Source organism: Schistocerca americana, chromosome 1 (assembly GCF_021461395.2).
Source record: "Schistocerca americana isolate TAMUIC-IGC-003095 chromosome 1, iqSchAmer2.1, whole genome shotgun sequence".
NCBI lineage: Eukaryota > Metazoa > Arthropoda > Insecta > Orthoptera > Acrididae > Schistocerca > Schistocerca americana.
This window is the reverse complement of record NC_060119.1, coordinates 289526003-289548115: the sequence shown is the minus strand read 5'-3', so window position 1 is coordinate 289548115 and position 22113 is coordinate 289526003.

Here is a 22113-nt window from a genome sequence, read left to right as displayed (position 1 = left end):
CACCCTCTCTCCATGTCCACACCCTCCAACTCCTTTACCAACACAACTTCCAGCGCCCACACCTCCCAGATGATGAGCTTCGCCTCGATATCTACCCTTTCTACCAACTCTAACCCCTCCCCCCCCCCCCCCCTCCTCAGGCCTCACTCTCATCTCCTCTTCCCTTCCGCTGAACGGTTTTTTCCTCCCTCCTATGCTCCCGTTCCAGTGCACACCTTCCCCATCTCTGCACTCCCTCCTGACTTGCATTCCCTCTCATCTCCAGCCCCACCCATCTCATGCCCCTTGGTGTGAACTCTGACCCCTTGCTTTCCTCATATCTCTCCAGCCCCTCTGTCCCCTCCTATCCCCTCTTTTCCTTCCTCTAAGGCCTCCACTCCCTCGGAAGGTCCCTCCTGGCAGATTTTATTTTTCGTTGTGTGGTCCAACTCGTGCAGTGGTTTTAAAGTGTCATCGTTCTGGTGTGTTTTAATACTGTGGCCAACTTTTAACTTGTGCATGTGACTGCAGTGTATTTTGCGTGCTATGCAAAACGCCAACTGTGTTTCAGTCTTTATGTGGACATTTTTTTAACTGCCCACATTGAACATCTCTGTGTAAGTATATATTTTAACCTCTACTGTCTCTCTTTATTATGTCCTTATGTCAACCTTTTTATCACCTTTTATATGTATCACTTTCATCTTTCATTAAATGTGTCAGTCGTCTGAAGAGTGGCGGATCGTGCCGCTGCCAGTCCTCCAATGCCCATATGGGGCAAGGGAATGAAATCTCAAGACTGGAAAGCTCGATAATTTCATTGGAATTGACACAGCTTGAAAACTGAGAAGATTTTATTCAGCTACACCCATGAGAAGAATCCAGCAGCGTGGTCAACAGACATTGGATAAGTAGGAGTCTGTAAACCTCTCTGAGTTTTAGAGAAAGGGTCTGAGATCCTTCACCATATTTCGCACCAATCGCCGTAGATGCACTGATTGTGATAGTCACCATAACTCTTCGTTATACTGAAGAGACAGGCACAAACTCCAGTCGTTTCAGTTGTATTTTGTTAATAAAACTGTATGGGTAAATACAGCAACTCTACTACAGCAACTCTACTACAGCGCTCTGCTGCATACATGAACTGTGTAATAAAAATTTTATCTTGTCTTCCTCTGGTGAGTGATATCCACAAGAATGGTGATGCTACTAGGTCTGCGTCTATTAGGGGTGGTGTGAGTGTTAGATAGAGGAGGCAGACCAGAGAGAGCAACAGCAGCACAGATCGCCGATTACCCATTTACTAGTTTTGTGTAGGACATTTTTCTGGCAGCTACTGGCAACCAGTGTGTATGTATTATCCTCACATTGAGGCCGTGGCGATCGTTCCCCAACCAGTGGGGGATTGTAATGCGGCTGTAGGGGAAGGAGTGGAAGAGAGGGTTATGGAATAATATGGGCTTCATAGTAGGAATGAGAGAAGAGAAAGACTAATTGGGTTCAGCAACAAATTTCAATTAGTAACAGGAATACTTTGTTTAAAGAATGACAAGAGGACGTGGTATGCTTGGGGAAGTTCGGGAGATGCAGGAAGATTTCAGTTAGATTACATAACGGTCAGATGTAAATCAGATATTGGATTGTAAAGCATGCTCAGAGGCAGATGTAGACTCATATCAAAATTTGTTGATAATGAAGAGGACGCTGAAGTTTAAGAGAGTAGTCATCATGAATTAATGGACAAAGAAATGGGATATGGATGAACTAAGTTCTCTGAGTTTATGGATACTGTGATAACGAATAGTTCAGTTGGCAGTTCAGATGAACAGAAATGGACGTCTCTAAAAACAGCAATCAAAGAAGATAATGGCGAAGAAACCATGGGTAACAGAAGAGGTACTTCAGTTGATCGACGAAAGAAGGAGGACCAAAATACTCAGGGAAATTGAGAAATACAGAAATGTAGGTCGCCTAAGAACGAAATAACAGGAAGTGCAGGGAAGCTAAGGCGAAATGGTTCCAGGAGAAACGTGAAGAAATCGAAAAAGAATTGTTTGTTGGAAGGACTGACTCAGTGTGTACGAAAGTCAAAACAATCTTCGGTCCAATTAAAAGCAAGGGCGGTAACACTGACAGTGCGATGGTAATTCCACTATTAAATGCAGAGGAGAGAGCTAATATGTGGAAAGAGTACGCTAAATGGCTCTATGAGGAGGACGAGTTGTCTGATAATGTGGTACAAGAAGAAACAATATTCGATAGGAAGGAGATAGGGGATCCAGTATTAGAGTCGGAATTTAAAAGAGCGTTGGAGGACTTAAAGATCAAATAAGGCAGAGGGGATCGATAAAATTTTTAAAATCATTGAGGGAAGCGGCAACAAAGCGATTATTCATGTTGGTGGCGACAAACTATCAGACTTTTGGGAAACATCATCCACACAATTCCGGAGATCGCAAAAGCCGACAAATTCGAGAATTATCTCACAATCAAGGTAACAGCTCATGCATCCCAGTTGCTGAAAAGAATAATATACAGAAGAATAGAAACGAAAATTCCAGATCAGTCAGATGACGATCAGTTTAGACACCAGACAGGCAGTTCTGACGTTCCAGATGATAATGAAAGCAAGACTGAAGAAAAATCAAGACACGTTCATGGGGCATGTCGACCTGGGAAAAGCGCTCAACGATGTAAAATGGTGCAAGTTGTTCAAAACTCTAAGTAGGAGTAAGCTATGGGGAAAGATGGATAATAAATAATATGTATAAAACACAAGAGGGAACACTGAGAGTGAAAGACAGTGTAAGACAGGGATGTAGTCTTTCGCCCCTACTGTTTACTCTATGCATCGAAGAAGCTGTGTCGTAAATAAAGGAATTTTGCAAGAGTGAGTTTAAAAATCAAAGTGAAAGGATATCAGAGATAAAATTGGCTGATGACTTTGTTATCCTCAGTGAAAATGAAGAATAATTACAGTATTTGTTTAATGGAATGAACAGTCTAATGAGTACAGAATATGGATTGAGAGTAAATCGAAGAAAGACTAAAGTAATGGGTGGTGGCAGAAATGAGAACAGTGAGAAAAGTAACATCAAAATTGGTGGTCACGAAGTAGTTGAAGAAGGAGCAAGGAGGACACAGAAAGCAGGCTAGCACTGTCAAAAATTTCATTCCTGGCCAAGGTAAGTATGCTAATATGAAACATAGGTCTAAGAAATTTTTAACAATGTACATTTGGAGCATTGTATGGTAGTGGGACATGGGCTGTGGGAAAACCGGAAATGAAGAGAATCGAAGCATTTGAGATGTGATGCTATAGAAGAGTGTTGAAAATTAGGTGAACTGATAAGATAAGGAATGACGAAATTCTCTCCAGAATCGGTGAAGAAAGGAATATATGAAAGACAAGGAATGATGAAATTCTCTCCAGAATCGGTGAAGAAAGGAATATATGAAAAACACTGACAAGAAGGAGGGACAGGATGAAAGGACACCTGTTAAGACATCAGGCAATAACTTCTATGGTATTAGAGAGACTGTAGTGGGTAACAGACAGAGATTGGAATACATCCAGTAGCCGCACGGGACTAGCCGAGCGGTCTCAGGCGCTGCAGTCATGGACTGTGCAGCTGGTCCCGGCGGAGGTTCGAGTCCTCCCTCGGGCATGGGTGTGTGTGTTTGTCCTCAGGATAATTTAGGTTAAGTAGTGTGTAAGCTTAGGGACTGATGACCTTAGCAGTTAAGCCCATAAGATTTCACACACATTTCAACAATACATCCAATAAATAATTCAGGACGTAGGTTTCATGTACTACTCTGAGATGGAAAGGATGGAACAGAAGAACAATTCGCGACTGGCCACGTCAAATCACTCAGAAGACTGATGACCCCCCCTCCCCTCCCCCCCCCCCCCAAAAGTATTACTTATTCAGCTAAGTATTTACATGCGACTTCTTGAAAAAGTGGAAGATAGCCATTTTCCTGTTACTAGTCGCCTGTTGTAACTATTCCTGCAAACCCCTCTGGCCTTGGCCACAAAACCTCCTTCTCCCCAGAGATACCCGCCGCTTTCACTTAACAGGAAGCCGTGCTCCCCCACTCATCACGTTTTGTTATGCTTTGTTTCCTTGCCATTGCTGACCTGGGGTCGCAAGTGTCCAGCGACAGCACCAAGCTCCACGTTGCACATGCAAATATCCAATACCATCAGCTCATCTCATAGACATTCTTGTAATACCGTACTTCTGTCAGAGACTCGGCTCCGATTAAGTATTCCCGCACGTTCCGTAAATCCACATAGCTACATCTTCCGAAAATACGACAGATGTAACACATGAGGGAGTGGAGTAGAGTTGTACATATGCTCTGATTTATCACCACTTGCGTTACACACATCTAACAATACTGAAAGTAAACAAGTTGAATATATGTTCACAGAGAAAAAACTCATTAACAGAAAGTGTCCGATATCTGTCCTCTACAACCTCCTAAAGTAGGCACGTTTACCTGCTTCGAAAATCGTCATTCAAGTCTAGCATCGACATACGAGTACATAATTAGGTTGGTGATAGTAACATAAATTTTCTATACAGTAGTCCTTCCTGTTGAAATTGAAGCAGATGCTTTCTCCTTCAAAAGTGTCGCTATTTCAGCTTGCTCCTACACATAGTACGAACAGCAGTCACACTCACAACGATATACTCAAACAGAATACCTCCATCTGTTATGGCTGCTAATGACATAATTCTCACGATGTACTCGGTAGAATGTTCCATAAATTCAGCACAACTGGCTACGTACCGAGACTTCAGATGCTTTACTTGCAAGTTGAAAGCTCAACCCATCCAGAACCCAAGCGGTACTGGTTGGCCATTCTATGCTCATTAGCCCGAAATATCGGGAATCCTTACGATCTTTAAATCTAAATGGGACAAATATCAACTCCTTTCGATCAACAAACAGTCTAGGTGTAATACTATAGAACGAAATCTAAACTGGACAAAAAATGTTCAAATGTGTGTGAAATCTTATGGGACTTAACTGCAAAGATCATCAGTGCCTAAGCTTACACACTACTTAACCTAAATTATCCTAAGAACAAACACACATACCCATGCCCGAGGGATGACGCGAACCTCCGCCGGGACCAGCCGCACAGTTAAATTGGACAGATCACTTAACTGCAATGTGGAAGAAGGCATCAGCATCTCTCTATGCCCTACGAAAATATAAAAAACTCTTCCATCTTGACATAAAAAAGAAACTTGTACGATTTGTTAGACTTCCAGTTACGGATAACAGCAATGTTATCACTCAAGGTCTTTCTCAGGAAAGCTCACGGTGCATAGAATTGGTTGTGAATGCCTGTGTTCGTTGTATCTGAGATGTTCCACTCTTTGATCACATTTCATCATCATATGCACAGCTAACCTGGCTGCATGCAGACAAGCGCAGAGATTTTCATACTCTCTGTCTTCTCTAGTGTCTTATGAAAGTATTGCCCATCACGTCTCTCCTCGACTTTCACGCTCTTGTCTGAACAAAACGGCAAATAACCTCCCATGACGTATTAGAGAACTGAATAACATCTTCAGCTTCAGAAGGCAGTTAATTACTTATAGTGGTGTCTATTCTTTTGGACATGTCCATTTTGATCCCGCAGCCATTTTCAATCAAGACAAACGAATTACGAGATGAAGCTGTTACTGGGCACTGATTTACATCAATGAGGAAAACTGAAAGTTTGTGCCAGGCTGGGATTCAAATCCAGATCTCCTCCTTGCTAGGCAGATAGTCTGACCAATGAGTCATCCGGACACAGTTGTCATTGTATCCTAGCACCTCTCCCGTCAGACACAAATTCTCAACTTATCGGTACACTACTGACGTAGTGCCCGTGCCCATTATCTTCTAGCTTGTAGGACCCCCACCAGAGATGTCATTTTTTCCAATATGCCTATTTCTGATAAGGTATACTGCAAGTGTAGCGGTGTGTGACAGTTTTGTCTCTATAACCGTACTGTGTAATCCCAATCCATCTTTGAAGGAGACTGCTAGAGATTTCTTCCAAGCTATTCTTAGCCAGGTGATGGGTACAGTAGGATTGGTGGAGGCAATGTGAAACATGAGGAGAGAGCGATGGTTATGTTTTTGCACTAGTCATGTGCTTAGAGCAGTTATTTGTGGAAAAATCAGGTAAGCTATAGCAAATTACAGAAAGTACTAATACTTTGCTGCTATTCGTGTTAATTACGATACGAAATGTGAAGGTGACCATTTTGTACTACTAATAATGGAAGTATCGGCTATCATTTTTGTGTATGACAATAACCGGTCACACACAATTCGTCTAGAGGAGTGGATATACTAACATTCTCCGCCATATTTGCAGAATTAGAAACACAAGAACATCTAATGGTTCACAAGATTCAAATTTAGAAATTACACCAGGCTTTGTAATAAATATGTTGAAATCTTCCACCTTCCCCGATAAATTTTGCAGTATTTTCCGTCACTTTGCAGTATTTTCCGTCACTTTGCAGAATATGCCATAATATCATTACACCAGTGATAAACGGCATTATCGAAGTGCCTTACTTTATAAATGTTGTTAACATCTAAAGATATTTTGCAGAATATGTCATGCTGTAATTACATTGCTGTACGTCTACGCATAATTTTAAGACATACACTATTTGTCAAACACACTAGTAATGTTGGGATGACATAAATTGGGTCTGTAGCTAGAGTTTATTTGTTTAAATATCATGTTGTAGAATTTGTTTATCTTTTAAATTCTCATCAGTAGTGTATTTGTTGTTAATAATGCACTGCATAAATTGTTTAATGCAGAATATTGATGTAATTTGTTAAACATATAATGTCTCATCATGACCATATTTGTTGTTAAATACAGAAGCATTGCAGAAATTATAGAACTTGGGACATCAGCGTAATTTGTTAAACATTTAATGTTTCATGAAGAGCGTATTTGCTATTAAATTATACATTGCATAAACTGTTACTCGGTAAATAACGTGCTGCAATAACTGGTTAACTTTATACTTAGGATAGAGATATGGTTAATTTTGGAAAAAACAGAAAACTGCAACAAATTAACTCACAATTGTAAAACAAGTATTAATTATTAGGGGAAGGGGTTAGTTGTACATACATGTCTTCTTATTCTGCCTGTGAGTGGTGGTGGCCGGTTGCTTACGTCTCGTGATTTTCCTTCCACTACAGTAGGCAGACCTAGAATGATGAAATCCACATTGACGGTTACTCTAATTATGATGGATGCGGAGGGGAAGGGTAAGCTCAAGTCTTATTGATCCAGGGGGAGGGGAAGGAGTGTATGGGTGGGATGGGGGTCCGCAGTGGGAGGAGAGTGGCTGGTGTGCCTTGAATACAGCTCGAACAACTACTGTCAGATGCATGGGCAGGTCGGTGGTTTCTCGGGGGAGAGGAGGAAGGTGGGCAGGAGACTTCACCCAGTTCCTTACGCATAATTCGACACCGAAAGTGTTCCCTCACACTTAGCGTCAAGGCTAAGTAGCCCTCTCCTTACTTATCTACTGATGTCCATTTGTGCTCTCTGTTGTAATGTTTTGTTTGCTACGTAAACTAAACCTATCCTTCTGATATTCCATTGCTTTAAAAAAATTGTAGGCATATAGCTTTATAACATCATTTCTTTGATCAAAACGTTATGTAGAGGAGGGAATTTTTATCCAGGGTATGCTTCAGAATACATATTTCGATGTAATCTGAATTTAACAGAAGGGTGGGTAACTTAGAGAATGTGTAGGCGGTGTTATATATTTCGCATCCTGACGGGGAATACTGATTATTAATTGTATCGCATAATTTATAAAAAGGACAAATCATCCAAACATTTTAAAAATGTGGCATTTATTTTTTCAAGTGAATATATACACACAAACACATCATATGAGATTTAGAAGGCAATACATAGAGCCTATTTACGTTATCTGTTGTGATTTGTTTTCTTTATAATTATCATGTAACGCCATAAGAAGCTGTACTTTTTCTGCATTGAGGGAATGGTCTTTTTTGGTGTTAAAAACAGTATTTTAACGATAACTTGTTCCTCTGTTTGTGATCTTAATGAAGCATAGCGTAGCATTTTTTTTGTCGTAGTGTAACATACCAATAATCACTTTTCGGTTTCAGGTATATGGCCTCATTCGTGGTAGAACACTCATCGAGCTAATATACTAGGCCACATGGACTCTTCACAAAAGTCACGATGAGAAAGCAAGCTTGGAATAAAAATGAAGAATGCTCAAAAACACAAAATGCAGAAGAAAAATACGAGTGAGAGTGGAGAGAATACATTAATTTGCCATGTCGGGAGGCAGCTCTATCGTTCGTCCCATCCCCCACCCCCAGCTTCATGGTCAAAATTCTTTTCGTGAGAACTCTTGACTCTGACGTTCTTTTCAGTTACGTCCGTGTACGCGCTGCCATTTAGAGAGTCTTATGTGATGTTTTGGCGTTATGTTTCGTGGCGTGACATGCACTGTGAATCGCTCTTTATGTGGAAGAGACAACTCGAGTTTAGCAAACTCTACAGTGGTTTGCGTACAAGTGTATGGTTTTGCAATCTCAAATGAGATATGCCTCAATTTTTTATGTAATGGACATGTTCTTGATGTACTGCACTGAAATGATTGCCCATTCTCCAAAAAATCCATCATTATTATGTGTTCCCTATCCTGACAGGCATTCGCCTTCTGTTTGTTAATAGATCGGACATGTTTTTAAATGTTTTCTTCTTCGCCAGAATACCACTCCGTCAATATCTCTTTCGATGCAGATTGAAACAAGAAGAACAAGGCTCGTCTGCATCACAATGTTTGCTAAGGTCTCCACTCGTTCCATTTTAAGGCTTTGCAGTAAGTTGGCAGACGCTGCACACGATACAGTGGCTGATGTGCGGTGACCAAATTTCGTTCAAGGCGCCGGACTAGTTCACTCGTTTATTCGGGGTGGGACGCCGACAGAGTCTGTCCCCTTTCGGCCGGTCGGCAATGACAGACTTGAAGCGCGGGACCTACAGCCTTTCTCAAACGATTTTACAGAAACTATTCCGTAAAAAAGAAATCGTTTTTGGGATACTTATAGTTTTATGTATCAGCTTCATGATGATGTGCCAATCATTTCGTTAAAGGTCATATTATTTGTGATATTTTCTTAGAAGTAAGACACTGCGTGAAAGTCTAAATTCGAAATAATGAAAAATAGGTGTCGCTCTGATTTTGCATGTGGTGCATATTATATATGTGCTGTTTATGAAATTTTGCTAACATGTTGAATTTTCTTTAGACTTCAGTGGAGGTCTTTATCTCACCAACCTCGAGAAAATTGATCAGATGTAACACACTCGTTTTCAAGCACTTGCACCAGCGATGAAGCCAGAGTGAAATATCCACAACACTCCTCATATTTCATAAGCGGTTTGAGATAATGAAATGAGATTTCGTCAAATGATAGACGCAAAGAGGAGAGTATTTAACCATGTTGTTATTAAGCAAAACTTTACTATCTTGCGTGCTATTGCACTTTTTCGATGAAAGAATGTGATTTTTAACGAGAAATACTGTGTGTTATGGAACAAAATAACCGAAAACATTCCACGTGTGTTTTTGTACCAAGGCTGTGCTTTTTCATACGGAAGCTACTGATCTTACTTTCCTGAGTTCCTCACTTAATAGATTTAATAAACCAATGTTTGAGAACACTTCACAACATGTTAGTAAGGTGGCACTCCCTAAACTCCACTGTATTTTAGTAAAAGAAGCTAATTACAATATGGCAGCATGAGAAACGTGTTGATCCTACTCAAAATTGGCTAATGGTGACGCTCATCTGTAAGTTACAAATGGTTAACAAGCCAGGCTGACATAAGTAGCTGCTTTTGTCGCATTTTCATCAGAACCCTTTTTAGATACCAACCAAAGCAGAGGATCAGATCTTTTTGAATGGGCACCATGCAAGTGTGAGCATGTAGGGACTCCAGTTAATATACACTACTGACCATTAAAATTGCTACACCAAGAAGAAACGCAGATTATAAACTGGTATTCATTGGACAAATATACTATACTAGAACTGACATGTGATTACATTTTAACGCAATTTGGGTGCATAGATTCTGCGAAATCAGTACCCAGAACAACCACCTCCGACCGTAATAACGGCCTTGATACGCCTGTGCATTGAGTCAAACAGAGCTTGGATGGCGTGTACAGGTACAGCTGCCCATGCAGCTTCAACACGATACCACAGTTCATCAAGAGTAGTGACTAGCGTATTATGACGAGACAGTTGCTCGACCACCATTGACCAGACGTTTTCAATTGACGAGAGATGTGGAGAATGTGGTGGCCAGGGCAGCGGTCGAACATTTTCTGTATCCAGAAAGGCCCGAACAGGACCTGCAACATGCGGTCGTGCATTATCCTGCCGAGATGTAGGGTTTCGCAGGGATCGAATGAAGGGTAGAGCCACGGGCCGTAATACATCTGAAATATAACGTCTACTGTTCAAAGTGCCGTCAATGCGAACAAGAGGTGACCGAGACGTATAACCAATGGCACCGCATACCATCACGCCGGGTGATACGCCAGTATGGAGATGACGAATACACGCTTCCAATGTGCGTTACCGCGATGTCGCCATACACGGATGCGACCATCCTGATGCTGTAAACAGAACCTGGATTCATCCGAAAAAATGACGTTCTGCCATTCGTGCACCCAGGTTCGTCGTTGAGTACACCATCGCAGGCGCCCCTGTCTGTGATGCAGCGTCAAGGGTAACCGCAGCCATGGTCTCTGAGCTGATAGTCCATGCTGCTGCAAACGTCGTCGAACTGTTCGTGCAGATGTTTGTTGTCTTGTAAACGTTCCCATCTTTTGACTCACGATCGAGACGTGGCTGCACGATCCGTTACAGCCATGTGGATAAGATGCCTGTCATCTCGACTGCTAGTGCTACGAAGCCGTTGGGATCCAGCACGGCGTTCCGTATTACCCTGCTGAAGCCACCGATTCCATACTCTGCTAACAGTCATTGGATCTCGACCAACGCGGACAGCAATGTCGCGATACGATAAACCGCAATCGCGATAGGCTACAAGCCGACCTTTATCAAAGTCGGAAACGTGATGGTACGCATTTCTCCTCCTTACACGAGGCATCACAACAACGTTTCACCAGGCAACGCCAGTCAACTACTGTTTGTGTATGAGAAATCGGTTGGAAACTTTCCTCATGTCAGCACGCTGTAGGTGTCGCCACTGGCACCAACATTGTGTGAATGCTGTGAAAAGCTAATCATTTGCATATCATAGCATCTTCTTCCTGTCGGTTAAATTTCGCGTCTGTAGCACGTCATTTTCGTGGTGCAGCAATTTTAATGGCCAGTAGTATACAAAAAATGCAAGCGTAAGCTTGTCTAAAATGGCACTTCCCTACCGGCATTTCCCCTGCTGCAGCCGCCCTTAGCTTCTACGACTCCCACCACTACTGCCCTCCCCGCACTGCCAACTGCGCATCTACCAGCCACATTATTCTGCGTGGACTCAAACTATTTTTTGATTTGTCTTTAAATCTAATCAGTCAACAATCACGCCCCCCAAATTGTGGAAGCTTTTGAGCAACCAGTTTATCGTTAACACTAGTTACACTGGCTTTACCAATGGAAAGCTTCAGACTCACTTCCTCACCTCATGCCTGTCAGCAACTCAAATAACGTTATTGATGTGACAAATCCCAAATCAAGAGTATTCTTCAGCCTTGCATGGAAACAAATTATAGTTTCGCCTGCAGGATGTCAGAAATTCTATCAGTGTCTGTTGTTTAGCAATACTGACCGCTTTTCTCTAGTACGTGTCAACACTTATTTCATTTTCAACATGCAGGAACTGGTTCAGAGCCCATTATTTAGCACCATTGACAATTTTCTCCAACACATAAGTGCCACCACAAGTTGACAGAACGCAGATTTTTACGAACACTGTTGAAGGTAAGGCGTGTAGTCATTACTTTGAACATAATGGCGATTCAGTGTCAAATATTAGTTCCATTCAATTACTGGTTCGATTGTTATGAAGATCATCAGATTGCGGTGTCTGCTTGAAGTTAATGATGATGATGATGATGATGAGGTCCCGTACTCCGAGGAGCGTAAGGGATGATGCGGGAAACCCTCCGCTGTACTAGGCGAGGTCCTAGCGGAGGTGGTTTCCCATTGGCTTCCTCCGACCGCAATGGAGATGATGATGAAGACTATACAACAAGACGTAGTCATCTCGAGGCAGGCAAAACCACTGATCCCGCCAGGAATCGAGCCCGGGACACCGTGCACGAGAACTCTACCGCAAGACACAATTGTGGACACTCAAAGTTAATAAGTGTCGCAAATTCTGTTTATTATTATAATAAACACTTCTTCCCCATGATGCACTGCCAACGTTAGCACACCGTCAGTACATTAACACTGTGTCTAATATTGTATTTGGTTGCCGACAACGTAAAAGTTTACTGTATGTACGATAATGTTTCAGCTTGTTTCACACACTGCTATAAATGTATGTCCAAGCAACGCCCTTTCCCTAAACGTACACACCCTTCCTGTGCCAATGAACACCATCGTTTTCACTGCTCAGCGCCAAAGCCTCGTCAGACAGCGATATACATTTGCTTTCTTTCGTTTTTACGATTGCAGTTCACCAGTCAGGGTAGAATTTTCATGGGATGTTATACAATTTGAAAACTGAACATGGGAAGTTGAACTGATTGACACTTATAATACTGCTTCTAGTAGTATTCCAGATCTGAGAAGATATAAATGTATTCCTCAGGCAGCAGGGTGCTAGATTGGCGCAGTAAGGTGCTGAATCTAGTACACAATACGAATTTGCTAAACAAACTCGATATCTTGACCAATTACAGAGGCCGGTGATAAAACAATATTGTGTGACACACGACTCGCAGCCAGTCGAAGCTTAACAAAATTTAGCTGTACTTATTACTTTAAGGCAACAACTCAAACTTCAGAGACCAGTAGTAGCGCCTGCTTTAAACGTTACACAAGGACAGACTTTGAATTAAATTCAAATAGGATGAAATAATTTGTAAAATAAACGAAAGAATCATTAAGCGAATTTAAGATGCAGAAATACACAATTGATGGCTGCTCCAAAGTTTACACCAGGCCTGTAGTCAACGAAATTCATAACATAGTAATCAATAGCAAAAGATTTAGTAGCTGAATAAACAAAAAAATCAAAATGCTGTAATGATCAACATGGAGACGGTCTATACAAGTAAATTTTGGCAGCAGCACCTACTTAAGACGTTGGCGCAAAAAGTGTGATGGTGAGGAACTTGATGCCCCACACTTACTCCCTTTGCCGGCTGTTCATGTCAGCGAAAATTTCCTCCAACACCAACCACGAGCGAGTCAAGCGCCACTGCACAGTCGTGCATTTGGGATTTCGGCTACGGATCCGGGTGTGGTGATCGAAAGTTGAGAACAATAATTTTAAGAATAATAAAAAAATGTAAATACGTGGAATTCTGTACAGCTACTTTCATAAAGAAAACGGAGTAGCTTCTGACTTATTTTCAGATATATGCAGCGGTCCAGAAAGCGACATTATGGGATGTTACCACTCGTAAATAATTTTTATGGAAATACACTACAACATATTGGAAGTAATTTAGAAATCATATGATTTTTACAGTAATTGTAGATTGAATATGAAAAGAATTATTTATTGATAACACAGCAGGAAAGTTATATAGGTTATCGATGGAGGAATGTTTTTTTGCGGAAAAGAAGATGACAGACTACAGCCTAAACCATTATTATGCTTTTACACAACATAGTTATCGACGGCCAGCTAGGCAAGGATGCTTTAAAAGTCCTTGAGCGATATCGTTATCGACTAAGACCTGATACTTATGCTAAAATTGCTCTACCACACACAAAGAAAACGGACGTTCATTTCACTCATTGCATGCAAACAATTCTACGTAGAGCGAAACGCGTTTCTGTGAGTAATATAACGATATCAATCTACAGCATGTCAAAGACTTCGGAGCTTACTCTTTGCGACAACTGTATAAATGCAACAACTTAATTGAAATATGCGGACCGATCTTACGTTTAAATGCAACACCAATACTGCATGTGTATTGCTGGACACACGATGAAAGCAACATACAAAAAAGTTGGTAGGAGTAACGCCATGTACATCTATATTCATAAAGAAGAGCGTCTGTTGGTTTGTTTGTAATTCCTACAAATCTATACTTTTATTCCTATCTTGACGAAATTTTGCACACTTTACCTTCAAGACAAGAGGAACATCACTGTCTACATAAGATTTTGTAGTCTGACTTAACGCATATATGTACTTAATATATAAAGAGGGCAGAGTGTTACCAAAAATTGGCCGATTTACTTCAAATTTTTACACGATCCCCTAGTGAACATTTGGGTGGACATACATATATGTAAAGAGAAACGTTGTTACCAAACATCTCGAAAATTACTTGACCGACTTACTTCAAAGTTCTTCGCCAATCCACTACGAATTTCTACATTCTGATGAAACAATGAAAAAATTAATGAAAATTAATATATCGCTGTGAATTGATTGTCAGCTCCTATCGCGAGAATAAATTAAGCGGCAGTCACGTCTGAGCGGTAGTACCATCAGACATCATTAGATAGAGAGACGAGCGAAAGAGCGATGATTTGACAGAACCATGATTGCAAACTCTTTAATTATTTCATAATGACTCTGAGCACTATGGGCTTAACTGCTGTGGTCATCAGTCCCCTAGAACTTAGAACTACTTAAACCTAACTAACCTAAGGACATCACACACATCCATGCCTGAGGCAGGATTCGAACCTGCGAACGTAGCGGTCGCGCGGTTCCAGACTGTAGCGCCTAGAACCGCTCGGCCGCTTCGGCCTGCTTTAATTATTTATTATTTAACGTTGTTACATATGACATATAACCTAGGCGAAATTTTAGCCCCTGTTTGACAGCGATTTTTATTTTTAAAATCCACAGTGTCATAGAAACGCTAAGGCAGGTCGTGGATATGGTAAGAAAAAAAGTTATTAGCTCGCAGGTCGATCAAAAAATTGAACAGAGCCTGAGATTTGCCGAACTGTGACATAAACTGTTCGAGCAACTCGAGTGGTCCTCAAAAATAGTCCTACTTGAAGCTGTGAAAACTGAGCTGAAACAATAGAAGACGAATAGCCCAAAAACACAATGAGATACTTGTCGCAAAATGTACTAATATTTTTTCATAAGTATTCATTCATTGCATTCCGTTTACGCCTAATGATTCAACTATATCCCTCGATTTAAAGCAGCTACAGTTCCCCATACGGCATACATTCGCTCTGAACATCAGTAGTGGAACAACAAGGACGCCACTCCAGGTTGCATTATTGCCAAATTTATTCAAGATGGTGGATCCTAGACGGCGGAGATAGATATGGCAAAATCGCAATGACATCATGGTGCAAATTTCAAATTTTGGCGGGAAAATAGGTCAATTGGCCTACCTCCACTAATGTAAACCATTCCTCCCCTCCCCACCCCCATAAATTGGTGGGAAGTTCAAATTTTGGCTGAAAAAAAGTCACTTGGGATAGCTCCATTAACCTGAGTCATCCAACCGCCAACTCTTCCCTCGAATTACTGGAAAAAGGACTCAGACTGTTCTCAACTGCTTGAGTGGATGGATGTAAGTCATTATTGTGCATGCAGTGTTTATTTAAACAGCTAGAGTTGTCATAGGCAGTAGCTCCAATCAGTGTGTTCAAGATGAGGTCAAGAGCTCAGATGACCTAGTACACAGTACTACCACCAGAGGGTGCTGTCATCCCTTCTGTGATGTAATACAAGATGGCGGTCTGGGGGAAAAACGGTGGGAAAGGGACTCAGCGTGTTATGGACTGCTGGAGAGAGGAAGGGGTGTACTTTATTTATTTTGGAACAATTTATTTAGGGACGGATTTAATGAGTTCATTTATTACACTTGTAAGACGTCATGGTCTCCTGACCTTCATTGCTTACATATTCCGCCCTCACAATCATATTCCACAATTCAAGACGATTCATTTGAACCCAAACTCGATAAGATAAAGTCAATGATGTATGAATTCATGCAAACGATATGCAAATAACAAGTAAATCGCAAGTGCACACCGAGATTCAAATACTCAAGGCTGGCGTACACACACACATTCAAGACACGACTGTCACAAAAACTTTTAGTTCGGGAGAGGCGAACTGCATGCCAGGCAGCCGGTCCCTTCAGACGACGAGTCAACATATCTACGTCGGCCGGCGACCACCTGTAGAGCAAACAGCGTTTGCCCGAGTGAAAGAGAGAACGACCCCGTGTTTGGCTTAAAAGCAAATTCCGCTACATTGTGTGGGAGTGCCCAGCCTACGCATTCTTTACAAACATAGCACACAGTTTCAGAGGTTTTCACAGGGATACAGCAAACACCAAATGCCGATGCTACAGATTTCCGGATTGGTCGCCTTAAACAAAACGTCATTCTCCCAGTTTATAACAGCAATGTCGCTCTTGGAGTGAGAACACATAATGAGAGCATGTGTGCTTGTACGTGTACTCAAAGAGCAAGGAACAAGTCTCTCCTCAGTACTTCATTTGGAGAGCACCTCTGTTGAGAGCGTATCAGAGTGCAACTCTGTATTGAGTCCTTGCGATTAAGCATTGTTCACTGTGTTGGCCGCCACACTTATTGTGCCATATGAACGGACAGAGTTGTAGTTAAACGCCTGCAAGCGAATTTTTGAGTGGCATCGCAGTGGACTGGTTATCTGACCGGTGTACCATGCCAATAGTTAGACTTGGGGCGAATAGGAGTCCTTGCCTTCATCAAGGCATAGGGAGAGTTTAATTGGCGAAGGTCAATCCAGATATAACGAGAGTTATCTGATTTGTCAGCAGCAAGCGGCGTAGGCAGCAGTCATCGTAGCTTACGGTATTTTGCGCTACAGCTCTTGTGATACCCATATTTCCTCAACAACCGTACACTTCACTGCATTTCACACACAACAGCCTTGACCGTACCTAGCAACATTCTAATGTATAATTATTCAAGTTGAGTAGGTGCGGCTCTCAGCCATTCTGCCAAGTCAATAACAATCTTAAACATCATATAGAAATTTCATTAGCGAATACTGTCCTTAAGAGGTAACTTTGAAAGGTCCTCTTTTGAAAAATTGTACGAGACTGTGCTTAAACTGACACACAATATTTTTAGCACAACGCAATCTGACTTTCAAAAATCCCTACAAAAGAATGGCCCTGACTAACATTAAACTATACCTTTCAGAAATCACTTACCTCACAAAAATCTTCATTACTCGAACTACTGCAATACAGCGAGCGCCACTACTGCCAGCTAAATAAAAGATTCAAACTACGGAAGGCACTAACTACTGATAGGGATAGTTAGCAAATGAAAGATATTAATAGAGAACAAACAATGTATTTACCTTAATAGTCATAATATATATAGCAGTTCATGACAAATTACAAAACTCCGCCATCTCTCTCCCCACATCCACCACTGCTGGCGGCCCACCTCCAACTGCGCAACGCTACGCGCTGTTCACATCCAGCTGCCGCTGCCCAACACTACAATGGCAGACAACAATGCAAACTAGCCACAGACTGCACACAGCACAGCCAGTGATTCTCACACAGAGCGCTACGTGGCGTTACCAATAAGAAAACCTAAACAGCCTACTTACAACTTCACATTCCAAAAAGAACCCAGCAATAAATTGTTCAGTTCATAACTAAAAGTGCTATTCTGATTTCTCAGAATTTTTACAAAAAAATAATATTTTTCGTTAGTTTCATGTTTTTCTTTCACTAACTACCACTACTCCTGTACCCAAGTATCCCACTAGTTACGTAAGAAATTTTGTGAATTTCAGTGTCATTTCCTTACAGAGGACGACTCCAGAAGATATTTATTGCTGAAAGTTTTTCAGGCATTTCTCTTTAGAACGTTAGGAGCGTCTGTCTGACTTCTGTAGTAGTGTGGGGGTGGAAATTGCATCTTGCAAGAGCCACAGGGTAGAGGGTACATCTCAGATAAATCCATTGTGCAGAATGACAGAATAGCACCTACATGTTCAGCACAGACACTGATACAAAACATTCGCTCTGACGTGCTTGGGGTCACAATACACAGCCTACAGACCTGCTAACTACTCGTAAATTATCGAAGTAATGCAGTACACTGATGTGCAGACACGAAAACAACTCATAAATTGTCAAAATAACGCATCTAAAACGCTCTACAGACACGCCCACTAATACAAACTATCGAAATAATGCATACAGTTTATTTAGGGATGGATTACACATAGTTTATTTATTACACTGATACAAAACACTCACCATGGCATGCTTGGGCTCATAGTAAATAATAATTCTTTCACTATAGAAACTGCGTTGAACTTACGAGGGCTTAAGTCAGAGGAGTACAGTAGGTGGTATAGCACTTAGCAGCTCCATCAGTCAAACATATCAGTAACAGGTTGCACTGTATGAGCATATATCACATATGTGCAGCATAAATCATTGAAATAATGCCATACACTGAAGTGCATAGACAGAAAAAACTCACAACTTGTCAAAATAATGCACGTAAAAAGCACTGCAAATACGCTTGCTAATCGTCAACTGTCGAAATTATGCCTTGCACAGCCTGTACACCTGTTCACAAAATAATGCAACAGACACGAAAACAACTCATAAATTGTCAAAATATAATGCATGTGTAATGCTATGCAAACACGCTCACAATGCTTAAATGGCAGAAAATAATGCAACGTACAGACACTCATTGTACGTGAAAAATGCTTTCTAACTATCGTCAACTGCAACGTATCAGCGAACTCTTCCCTACAAAGGTCCCAAGGCATGCACACTGGATGGTGCACTCACACCAGTCCCATACACGAGATGGCTCTGGGCCATGTGCATGTGTTCATCATTGCTGGCGCGATGTCTCTCTACCTGCAGTCCAGCAAAGACCTAATTGCTGCGCGACTCACCATTGTAGGTGCATATAAAAGGTCGTCAGTGTTATACTGATGTCACAGGTCTATGTAAATAACAGTCAAATCTCTCTCTCTGAAAGAGCTATAGAAATCTGTTGCAATGCTCCCCAGAATAGCACAAGGTGCATTGTTACTAGTGATACTAGTGGGACATGCGAGATGTGTCTAGCTGTGCACGTGTTTACCTGCCCAGTGTGGCTGATGCAAAATGTTCGCTTAGTGACTCATTTTCGCAGGTGCACCTACAAGGTTCTCAATGTTATGCTGACATCACATGGCTATGTAAATAAGAGCCAAGTCTACCTCTCAGAAATCGTAAAGTGCTGTACAAAGAGTTAATGCTTTCTTTTGTAGGAGCTTGTGATGTCTCAGCTTGTCTGCGTGAAAACTCTTGTCCTAACAGAGTCTTTTAACAAATATATCCCAGAATAACCCCGAATGCATTCCTCCTGATGGTCCTAACATAGCACCTCATGCATGATGTGTTACCCTTCCTGGAAATCGTTAAGTCTTCCTTTCAACAAACATCTCCAAAATGCTAACGTTCCTACCACCATGTAGAGGCTCCTGTGTCCCAGCACAAAGGATGTCTTGTGAATGAATGGAGCATTCTGATCGCCTCTTACTGAATTTACCGCCAAATTACTGATGCTGCCAGTGTGGAAGCACTGTCCGCCTTTTTCTTTCTGCAGATGACAATTTCAGCAGCAAAACTATTTTGTACAGATCGCCATTTTGCACTGACAGTTAAACCCTGCAAAAGCGGCCTACAGATCGGCAAATATAGAAAGACTTGCTCCATTACGCTGCTCTGCTACTGAATACGGAAGCTTGAATATTTCAGTGTGAAACCGATCTCCATGTACCATATCGATGTAGTAAACACACAATTAATATCCTGCGCCATACAAAATCGCCCCTTTTGCGTCATGCATATATGAAGGTTAATAGTGGCAATTATCTATTTACAGCTCATATAAAATGGATAATTTTTCAACGTTTTATTGATCTTCAAAGTAGTCACCAGCATTGTGTATAACCCATTCCCAGCGATGTGGAAGTTGTAGGATACTCTTAGCAGTGGCAGTTGTGTTGACAGTTCGAGTGGGACGGTCTATTGCCCAACGAATTTGTAGCAGTTCTGAAGTGAATGCCATGAAGTGTTTCCTTCACATTAGAAACTGAGTTGAACTTACAAGAGCTTAAGTCAGGGGAGTGCAGTAGTTAGTATAGCACTTAGCAGCACCATCAGACAAACAAATGAGTAACAGTTTGCACTGTACATTCTTGAGCATTGTCCTGCAAAATGATGGTCAGCTCCTGTAGAAAGCGTCATCACTTGTGTGTCCAAGCTGGTTGTAGGTTGTGTTCCAAAAATGAACAGCATAGAGACGGAAGTGATGAAAGTTTCTGAAGGACCTGACCATCATTTTGCAGGACAATGCTCAAGCACATACAGTGCAATCTGTTACTAATTTGCTTGACTGATGGGGCTACTAAGTGCTATACCACCTATTGTACTCCCCTGACTCAAGCCCTCGTAAGTTCAACTCAATTTCTAAAGTGAAGGAGTCACTTCACGGCTTTCACTTCCGAACTACTACAAATTCGTTGGGCAATAGACTGCGCCACTCGAACTGTCATCACAAATGGCACTGCTAAGGGTATCCTATGACTTCAACATTGCTGGCATGCATTCGGTGTCATTCTGGGCTATTTTCGTAGACAGGTTCTATTAGGACAAGAGTTTCCATGCAGACAAGTTGAGATATTACAAAAGCTCCTACAAAAGCGACCATTAACTATTTCTATGGCACTTTTTCCATGAGGTAGACCTGGCTCTTATTTACATTGTCATATGACGTCAGTATAACATTGAGAACCTTTTAGCTGCATCTCCAATGGTTAGCCACTATGCAAACATTTAGTAGCGACATGTCAGCCACACTGGGCAGGTAAAGCCATGCATGGCTACACGCGTCTTCATATCCCATTAGGGAAGCATTACAACAGACTTCTATAGCACACTCAGAGAGAGAGACTTTGCTGTTATTTGCATAGACCTGTGATGTCAGTATAACACTGACAACCTTTTATCTGCGCCTACAATGGTGAGTTGCTTGGCAATAAGGTCTTCGCTGGACTGCAGGTAGAGAGCCATCATGCCAGCAACGATAAACACATGCACACGGGCCCAGAGGCGTCTTGCATATGGGACCAGCGTGAGTGCACCATCCAGTGTGGATGCCTTGGGACCTTGGTAGGGAAGAGTTTGTTGATACGTTGTGACTGACGATAGTTCGAAAGCGTTTTTTATTTGCAATGAGTGTTTGTGCACTGCATTGTTTTCGGCTGTTGAAGCATTGTGAGTGTGTATGCATAGTACTGCACATGCATTAGCTTTTGACAATTTATGAGTTGTTTTCGTGTCTGTTGCATTATTTTGTGAACAGGTTTGCAGGCTGTGCAATGCATATTTTTCTACAGTTGACAATTAACAAGCGTGTTTGCAGAGCCTTTTACATTCATTATTTTGACAATTTACGAGTTGTTTGCGTCTCTGCACAGCAGTGTACTGCATCATTTCAGAGTTTTCCGAGTAGTTTGCAGGTCTGTACACTATTTGCTGTGACCCCAAGCATGCTACAGTGAGTGTTTTGTATCAGTGTAATAAATAAGCTACGCGAAATCCGTCCCTAAGTAAACTGTATGCATTATTTCGACAGTTTATAAATAATGAGCATGTCTGCAGAGCGTTTTAGATGCATTATTTTGACAATTTACAAGTTTTTTTCGTCCCTGCACATCAGTGTACTGCATTATTTCGATAATGTACAAGTAGTTTGCAGATCAATAGGCTGTTTATTGTGACCCCAATCACATCAGAGGAAGTGTTTTATATCAGTGTTACAAATGAGCTATGTGGGATCTGTCCATAAATAAACTGT